The sequence below is a fragment of the Grammomys surdaster genome, unplaced genomic scaffold, assembly GCF_004785775.1.
Source record: "Grammomys surdaster isolate TR1022 unplaced genomic scaffold, NIH_TR_1.0 958, whole genome shotgun sequence".
In the NCBI taxonomy this organism is placed as follows: domain Eukaryota; kingdom Metazoa; phylum Chordata; class Mammalia; order Rodentia; family Muridae; genus Grammomys; species Grammomys surdaster.
This window is the reverse complement of record NW_021605377.1, coordinates 10,654,462-10,662,097: the sequence shown is the minus strand read 5'-3', so window position 1 is coordinate 10,662,097 and position 7,636 is coordinate 10,654,462.

Sequence of the window (7,636 nt, the reverse complement as noted above, 5' to 3'; positions counted from 1 at the left end):
GAGAGAGAGAGAGAGAGAGAGAGAGAGAGAGAGAGAGAGAGAGAGAGGAGAGAAAGGAGAGAGAAGAGAGAGAAAAGAGGAGAGAGAGAGAAGAGCAAAAGGGTCGGGGGAGGACTTCATAGCCAGGAAGAAAGGGGAAAGTGAACAAAGAAATTGTAAGACACAACAGGAATACGAATACGCTGTTGTTTTAATGAAAGGAAAGGCAAGGCTTGTGTACCTCTGCTTGCTCTCTGTGAACCTTGGTGCAGCTTCCATTACCTGCCTGTTCCCTACTCTTTCCAAAAGAGAAGAAGTGCTTCCAGAGCATCCCCAAAGCCCTATTGGCCCCTGCCAGCATGTTCTCAGTCTTCTATTTGACTCTGAGCAATCCAACCTCCAAGCGTTAGAGGTTTCATCTGTAAAGTGGAAATAGTATCGCTCGATGCTCTTGAGTCTAAAACCTAGTCCTGCACACAGGGACAAAACATACAGGATTGACAATCTTCAGGGATTTATATCTTCTCACATAATGATAATAATGGCTACCTACCTAGTACTATGATTTTAAAGAGTATGCAGTATTGAAGGTCTACAGTTCTTAATGTCCAGGTAATAATAATAAACACAACTGACATCAAGACTGCATTATCAATTATCTATGTAAAGCCTGCTGGAAAATTTGTTTACTCAATATTTTGTATAGAGAGAAATATTTGTAGGCTACAGAAGACAACATACATCAGTAATACTTGAATAATACTTTTCATTTTTCAAAGCATAACCAGAGCTTCATGAGAAATAACACACACACACACAAACACACACACTAACACACACCACTTTGTTTTCCAGAAGAGGAAGCTGAGATCTAGAAAAACTTACTCTTGTATTAGAGATATATTAGAGATGACCTCGTTTTACATAGAGGAGTCAGGATAAAAATCTGAATTTCTAAATTCTGCTGGGAAGATGGCTCAGTGAATAAGAATGCTTGCTATCCAACCATGAGAATTCGTGTTCAAATCTCTAGCTGGGTGTGGCTGCATACCACTGAAACCCCAGTGCTGTGACCAGAGACAAGAAGATTATTAGGACTTGCTGGCCACTAGAATAGCGCCAGTCCAGGGAGAGACTCTGTATCAAGAGAATAAAAATGAGACAGCAGGGTAAAAATACAGCTTCTTCTAACCTCTGAACATGATGGGCATGTACACCATACATAAAGGCCACCTTGTGTGCAAACAAGAAAAAACAAAACAGCACACCCATACATTCTTAAATTCTATCCAACTTCTGCTGAATTCCTCTTGTCCTATTGGTCTGTCCTCCTTTCTAAACAAGCTTAATTAGGCTAAATAACAGACAGAACAGGACAGAAGCAGTCAAAATGGACTTTTGCTGTTCTGAGTCTATGATACCTTAGCTTAACTTTATTGAAAAGTTAAAACTTAAGTTGAGTTTCATCATGAGATTTGAATTTATTTCAGACCCATGAAAGTTGAGAGTCATCAAATGTTTAGCTCTCTCTGAATAAAAAATTGAAATGAGCCTTTAAAACAAACAAACACACAGACAAACAAATCACAGTTTTTAACTCTAAACAGCTAAGGGGAGAAAAATGAAAGCTTTGAGCAGAAGAAAATGTGGGCTATCAAAAATTATTTAAAAAATTTTTTAAATATATTTTTCCAATAGAAGACCATTACTGTCCATATACTGCTGAAAAAGTCTTGCTTCATTAGTATATTTATTTCTCACAAGTAAAATATTTTAATATTTGCTTTGAAATTTTGTTAGCAGTGAACAGAAATAGAGAAATTGCAGTGTAATCTGTTTTAATATAGGCCACAGTATTCACTAGTAGCCTATACCATGAAGCATGTAGCACTCTGAGGTAAATAACCCTAGTCTCTGCATATGAGGGAACAGGGTCCAAGTTTATGGTGATATGTGTGTGTAGTTGCTACCTTCTACTGAGTTCTAATGTGTACGGGTAGCTCTAAGGCTACTCTACTGACAGTTTTGGACATGTTTTCTTTTTTAATCACCTCCTGCAAAGTCCTTTGAAGATAGCACTTCATTAGTTCAGTTTGTACGTGAGGGAAGAGTTGCTGAGATTAGGGAATTTATCCAGGGACACATAGCTTATAAACAGAGTTTAATCTACTTTCTTAATTGACGTAAAAACCCAAATGGACCCATATGCAAATATAAAATCAAAGTGCAAAAATATTGCATAAATATACATTGTCTCTTATTGAAGTCCTTGTTAATTCTCCTGCCTGCTGTTCACACAGAGTTTCCATGCAGATGATGTGCAGGTAGGACCACTGGGATGCAGAAAAGGCCATGGTTTAACAACGGCAAGAGCAAAATTCTTCCGAAACCAGTAAATCCAGTCTCACATGCTCTCACCCCACACAGCAGCTGTATTTTTATTTTTTATTTTAAATTAAGTTCAATTATAAGCCGAACAGCAAAACGATATTTAAACTTTGGTCTGGCTTCATAATAGAATCTCTAATCTTAAATCAAATTTGGAATTGCATTTTACAGAACTACACTAATAACACAAAGTCAGAAGATTTTAAACAGGAGTTCATGAGGTACAAATGGAGATTCAAAACAAAATACCAGAAAGCATAAAATATTAAAAAGGAATAACTTCTTTGCATTTTACCTTTTGTAATGGAAAACTTGTATACTCTTTCAGCTTCTCATCTCCTCCCCCCTCTCCATTTTTTTCATATACTAATCACTACTTTACCTTCAGATCAACTTTCTTACTTCCACGTATGGGAGAGATCACATATCAGTTGCCTTTCTTTCAAGGACTTATTGCATTTAACGCAATGTCCTCTAATGTCCTTGGCTGTGTGTGTAACATTGTAATGATCCTAGTTTGCATATATTTAGTTTCTAATATTTAACTACTACTTTACTTTCCTGGTTTTATTTTTGCTTTTGTTTTTGTAAAAGTTTGCCTGTTCTATTCTTGGTCAACCAAAAAAAAAATTCATCTTAGTTAAATTTCCATTATGTTAAAATTTTAAATACTATTTTGATTATTAGTATGCTTCTCTCAAAATCCCTTAGTTATAACTGGCGAGGAGGCTATCCCTAAAGCTGTTGCCTGTACCTTGGGTATGTTCTAGATGAGCTGCTCTGTCTGGCCTCAGTGGAAGAGGAAGAGCCTAGCCTCACAGAGACTTAAAGTGCCAGAGTGTGGGATACCCAGCCCCCTTCCTTCCCTACATGCTCAGAGGAGAAGGGGAGGGGAGAGGGGAAGCATTGTGGGAGGGGGTCACCCGGAGGGGGTCAGTAAGTGAGATGTAAAGTGAATAAGTAAAATAATAATAACAATAGTAATAGTTATTAGTAATAGTTATTAGTTAACAGTAGTAGTAATAAATCCCTCAGTTACAACTTATTTTTCTCTTCCTAACAGAAGTTCTAAAGAATTTATTGAATTCTTCCTTCATCTAACTCTATTACTTTTTTTTTTTTTTTTTTTTAAGATTTATTTATTTATTTTATTTATGAGTACACTGTCGCTGTCTTTGGACACACCAGAAGAGGGCATCCAATCTCATTATGGATGGTTGTGAGCCACCATGTGGTTGCCGGGATTTGAACTCAGGACCTCTGGAAGAGCAGTCAGTACTCTTAACCGCTGAGCCATCTCTCCAGCCCCACTCTATTACTTTTTAAACGTTAAGAAGTTAGTAAAGCTTTGAATTCGTCTCCATCTTCTCTTTCATTGCGTTCTATACAGCGTGATTTGCAAATGCACCTTCCTCTGAATCTGCAACTTGAACCGTTTCGTTTAGCCTAGGACCTCAAAACTCCATCGATACAGGTTTACTGGTTGTTCAGTTCTCTTCTAGATGCCGTAGAGTGGGATCATATCTACTTATTGTGAAAAGCGAGGAGGGAAAGCACAGAACCGAGTCGCCGTGATGAAGCAGGGATGGAGGAATTAGAGTGAATACCTATCTAAGGATGTCCAGGGATAGAAAGGGAAAGGGTTTGCTTAAAATAATAAATAAATAAATAAACAAACAAATAAATAATCTAATTGAGGAAATTTATATAAATATAAATATAAAAATATAAATACAAAATATATAAATATAAACATATAAAATATAAATATAAAATGTATAGAATATAAAATATATACAATATAAATATTAAAATTATATTCCCTTTTGTGTTATTTTTCCCAGACTTGTGACATGGAAATGCCTTCTAGTTGGTATAGTGATCAGGATAATTACAAGGATGAAAGCACTTGTTAGTTACAGGGATATGTGTTGCTGTATAGTGCCATTTTAATATTCTAGTACCCAATTTTAGAGATGTGACTATGCAAGGAAAAGCATCTTTACTACTATTTTTATTCTGCTTAGTTGACTAATCTTACGTACTTTTTACTGCAGAGACTTCCAGTTTTTTGCCTAATATCTTGAAACCGATGTAGGCAGTAAATGCTGGCATCCTCATGCAAGGCATCCATTTGCCATTCTGCCGATAGCCAACTTTTAATTGCGGAGATGACATTATAGATCTCAAATTATTCTACCCTCTTAATTTATAAAATAAGTCAACATAATTCTGTAGAGTGAAGTTCACCAGTAATCTGCTTTTGTCTGTTCTTAATGTCTTCTATTTTACTTCTAGACCAGCCTCTCATTTGTTAATGAAATAGGAGAGTATATATCAACTCATGCTTTCTAGACTGTGTGAGAACAAAATGAACTTGTTGACTGAGACATGGTGTATCCACAACGGTGAAGGGCTTAAATATATTCCCAGTCATAGTCTCCTGGACATGTGGCATATTATGTACTCCTAGAGGCTTATACTACATTGAATCCACCCAAACCACCTACCATTTTCCCTAATACACCTCATATCTATTTTTAAAATGATTGTGTTATTTTGAACTCTGTAAATGTACAGAGCTATAGCTTGTCAAGTGACAGAATTTAAAATGCATGTAGCAAATTTTTATACGTTCAATATGTTGGTCAGTTTGGTGAGTTTATATAGGCACTTGTAGAATTTCCAATGGGATGTACTGAAATATGCAGCCTAAGGACGTTAAGAAGTGATGGTGGAGATACTGAGAAGCGGCTAGATTGCTAACACGGACTTGGATCTTTCTCAAGCAACTCGGTTTAACTCTTGAAGGACTATAGAATTTTCAAGGGAAGATTATTTACAGAGCAAGACTGTCCCTTGTTCTTTGCTTCCATCCCTCTGCTTTCCAGCTCAAGTGGAAAAAGCCAGAATCCTCTCAGGAGGCTGAGAAGAAGCTGGCACCATGTTTGTCGTGCCAGCCTTTAGAACAGAGGTTCTCAAACTGTGGGTCTCGACCCCTTCACAGGGGTCGTCTAAGACTATTACAAACACACAGATTTTCATTATGATTCAAAGCCGTAGCAAAATTACAGCTATGAAGTAACAACAGAAAATAACTTTTCGGCTGTGGGTCACTACAACAGGAGAAACTGTTTTAAAGGGTCACACCCATAGGAAGGTTAAGGAGCACTGGTTTAGAATTACAAGCCTCCACTAGCCTCTTTTTCTTTTAAATCACTCAGTTTCACACATTCTGTCATTACAACAGAAAAAAGGAATAAAAGAGATGCTGCGGGTATCCTGCAGACACTTTGATTCTTTTACCAGGCTGTCTTGTCCATTTCCCAATTGCTTCAGGCATTTTGCTATTTGCTTTTTGGCATCTGTCATTGCAAATTCTCACACATCTTCAGTTTGTGTAGAAAAGGTTTATCTCATATACACACTGAAGAATAAATATTCTCAAGGTGTTAATTTAATGTTTTATACATGTCAGGCTGAACCTGTTACTTGAGTTGTTTAAATTTTTCTTTATCCATATATATATATAAAGAGATAGTTATATATGATTAGACATGGAGATCCATAGACATATAAAGAAAATTTTTCAGTAAAAGGAAATAAAAAATATTTATTAATATTATATTTATTTATATTACTTGAGAAAAATTATTTTCAATAAAAGTAAATATGTTTACTATTTCCTTTTATTGAAAATAGATTTTTTTCTCACATACTTTATTTTGATTACGGTTTCCCCTCCTTCTACTCCTCCCAGTTTCTCCCCACCTTCCTTCTCCTCCAGATCCATTCCTTTTTGTCTATCATTAGAAAATAATTAAGCTTCTACGAAACAATAATGAAACAAAATAGAATAATATAAAATATAAAAAGATAAAAAAGTAACATATTGGAACTGAACAAAATGAACAAATGGGAGGAAGGAGCCCAAGAGAAGGCAGAAGAAACAGAGACTCATTGGTTTATACACTCAGTAATCCCATAAAACCACTAAACTGAAAGCCATTCGATATTTTAATATGCCAATGTGAGTCAGCTACTGCCCGCATATACAGAGTTGTATTTCAGAGAGGCAATGCCCAGGATCGGAGACAGACACGAGACAAGGTGAGAGGCGGTTTACCTCCGGTAAGGTGTGAACTGTAATCTGCCAGCTAGTCTAGGGGTGGAAGAGTCCTTTCCTGGAAGGCAGGAAGCCCTGGGATCAATCTCTAACAAGCCACACAAATAAAAATAAAAGCGAAGTAAACAAACAAAACAAAGTAGCCGTGTCCCTAATAATCATTCCATTTACAGTCTTTTCCCTGTTCTTTCTGTGAGAATCTAGAACCGACCCCTGTGGAGATAAATCAGAGATGGGGACAATAAGGGGGAGTATCCACCAGAGTGGGAGCCAAAGGACTAAGGGTTATGTTCTGTTTTCATTCACCCTGAGGAGACCCTCAAAGTGCTCATCCTCTGGTACCTGGCTTCTCCTTTTGACCACTACTTGTTCCCTTGAACAACCTTGACAGGTATGGAATAGTGAGACGTAGTCACTGAAGGATGGCTGTCTAACAGCATAGAGATGAGTCTCTTCTGCCCAGCTCCAGAGTGAGAGGATTCACATAATTACCTATCACTTCCTTCTGCTCTCTCTTCCTCCTTCCTTCTCACAAGTGTTCTGCTCTACACAAGACAACCCACCACTTCAAATGGCCTTATTCCCAAATCTGTTATCACAAGTTATTCTTTAATTCATAGGCCAGGACGAGAAGTTTTTAGTATTTCAATATGAATTTATCCTAGAGCTCTCAGTTCTGATTTAATTTTATTTCTAAATAAGATATATATCCTAAATAACGATAAAATAATTTCCAAATGATGCAACTCTAGAATTCTGGAAAAACATTTTCATTTGGAAGAGATGAATGGCCCCAACAGCGGCATTTCTACTTGATCTCCTTTTCCTCTCCCAGTCCCAGGCATTCTGCACTAAAACTCTTCCTGTTTCTGAAAAAGTGCATTATGCTATTTTCTACTTAATAACTTTAATTGATTTTCTATAACCTTTTGGGTAAATATTTGAAGATGCATAACAGATTTAAATCATAAAAATTGCCAACATCATTTTTAAAAATGATGCATACAGAAAAGTAATTATTTAAAATCGTTGGAACACAGCGTTGGCACCGGTTCCTAACTAGGTTCTGTGGGTAGAATAAAATAAGATTAAGAAAACTTTAAAAATATTTATTTGGAATCACTCTGCCCAAGCTTACTGCCC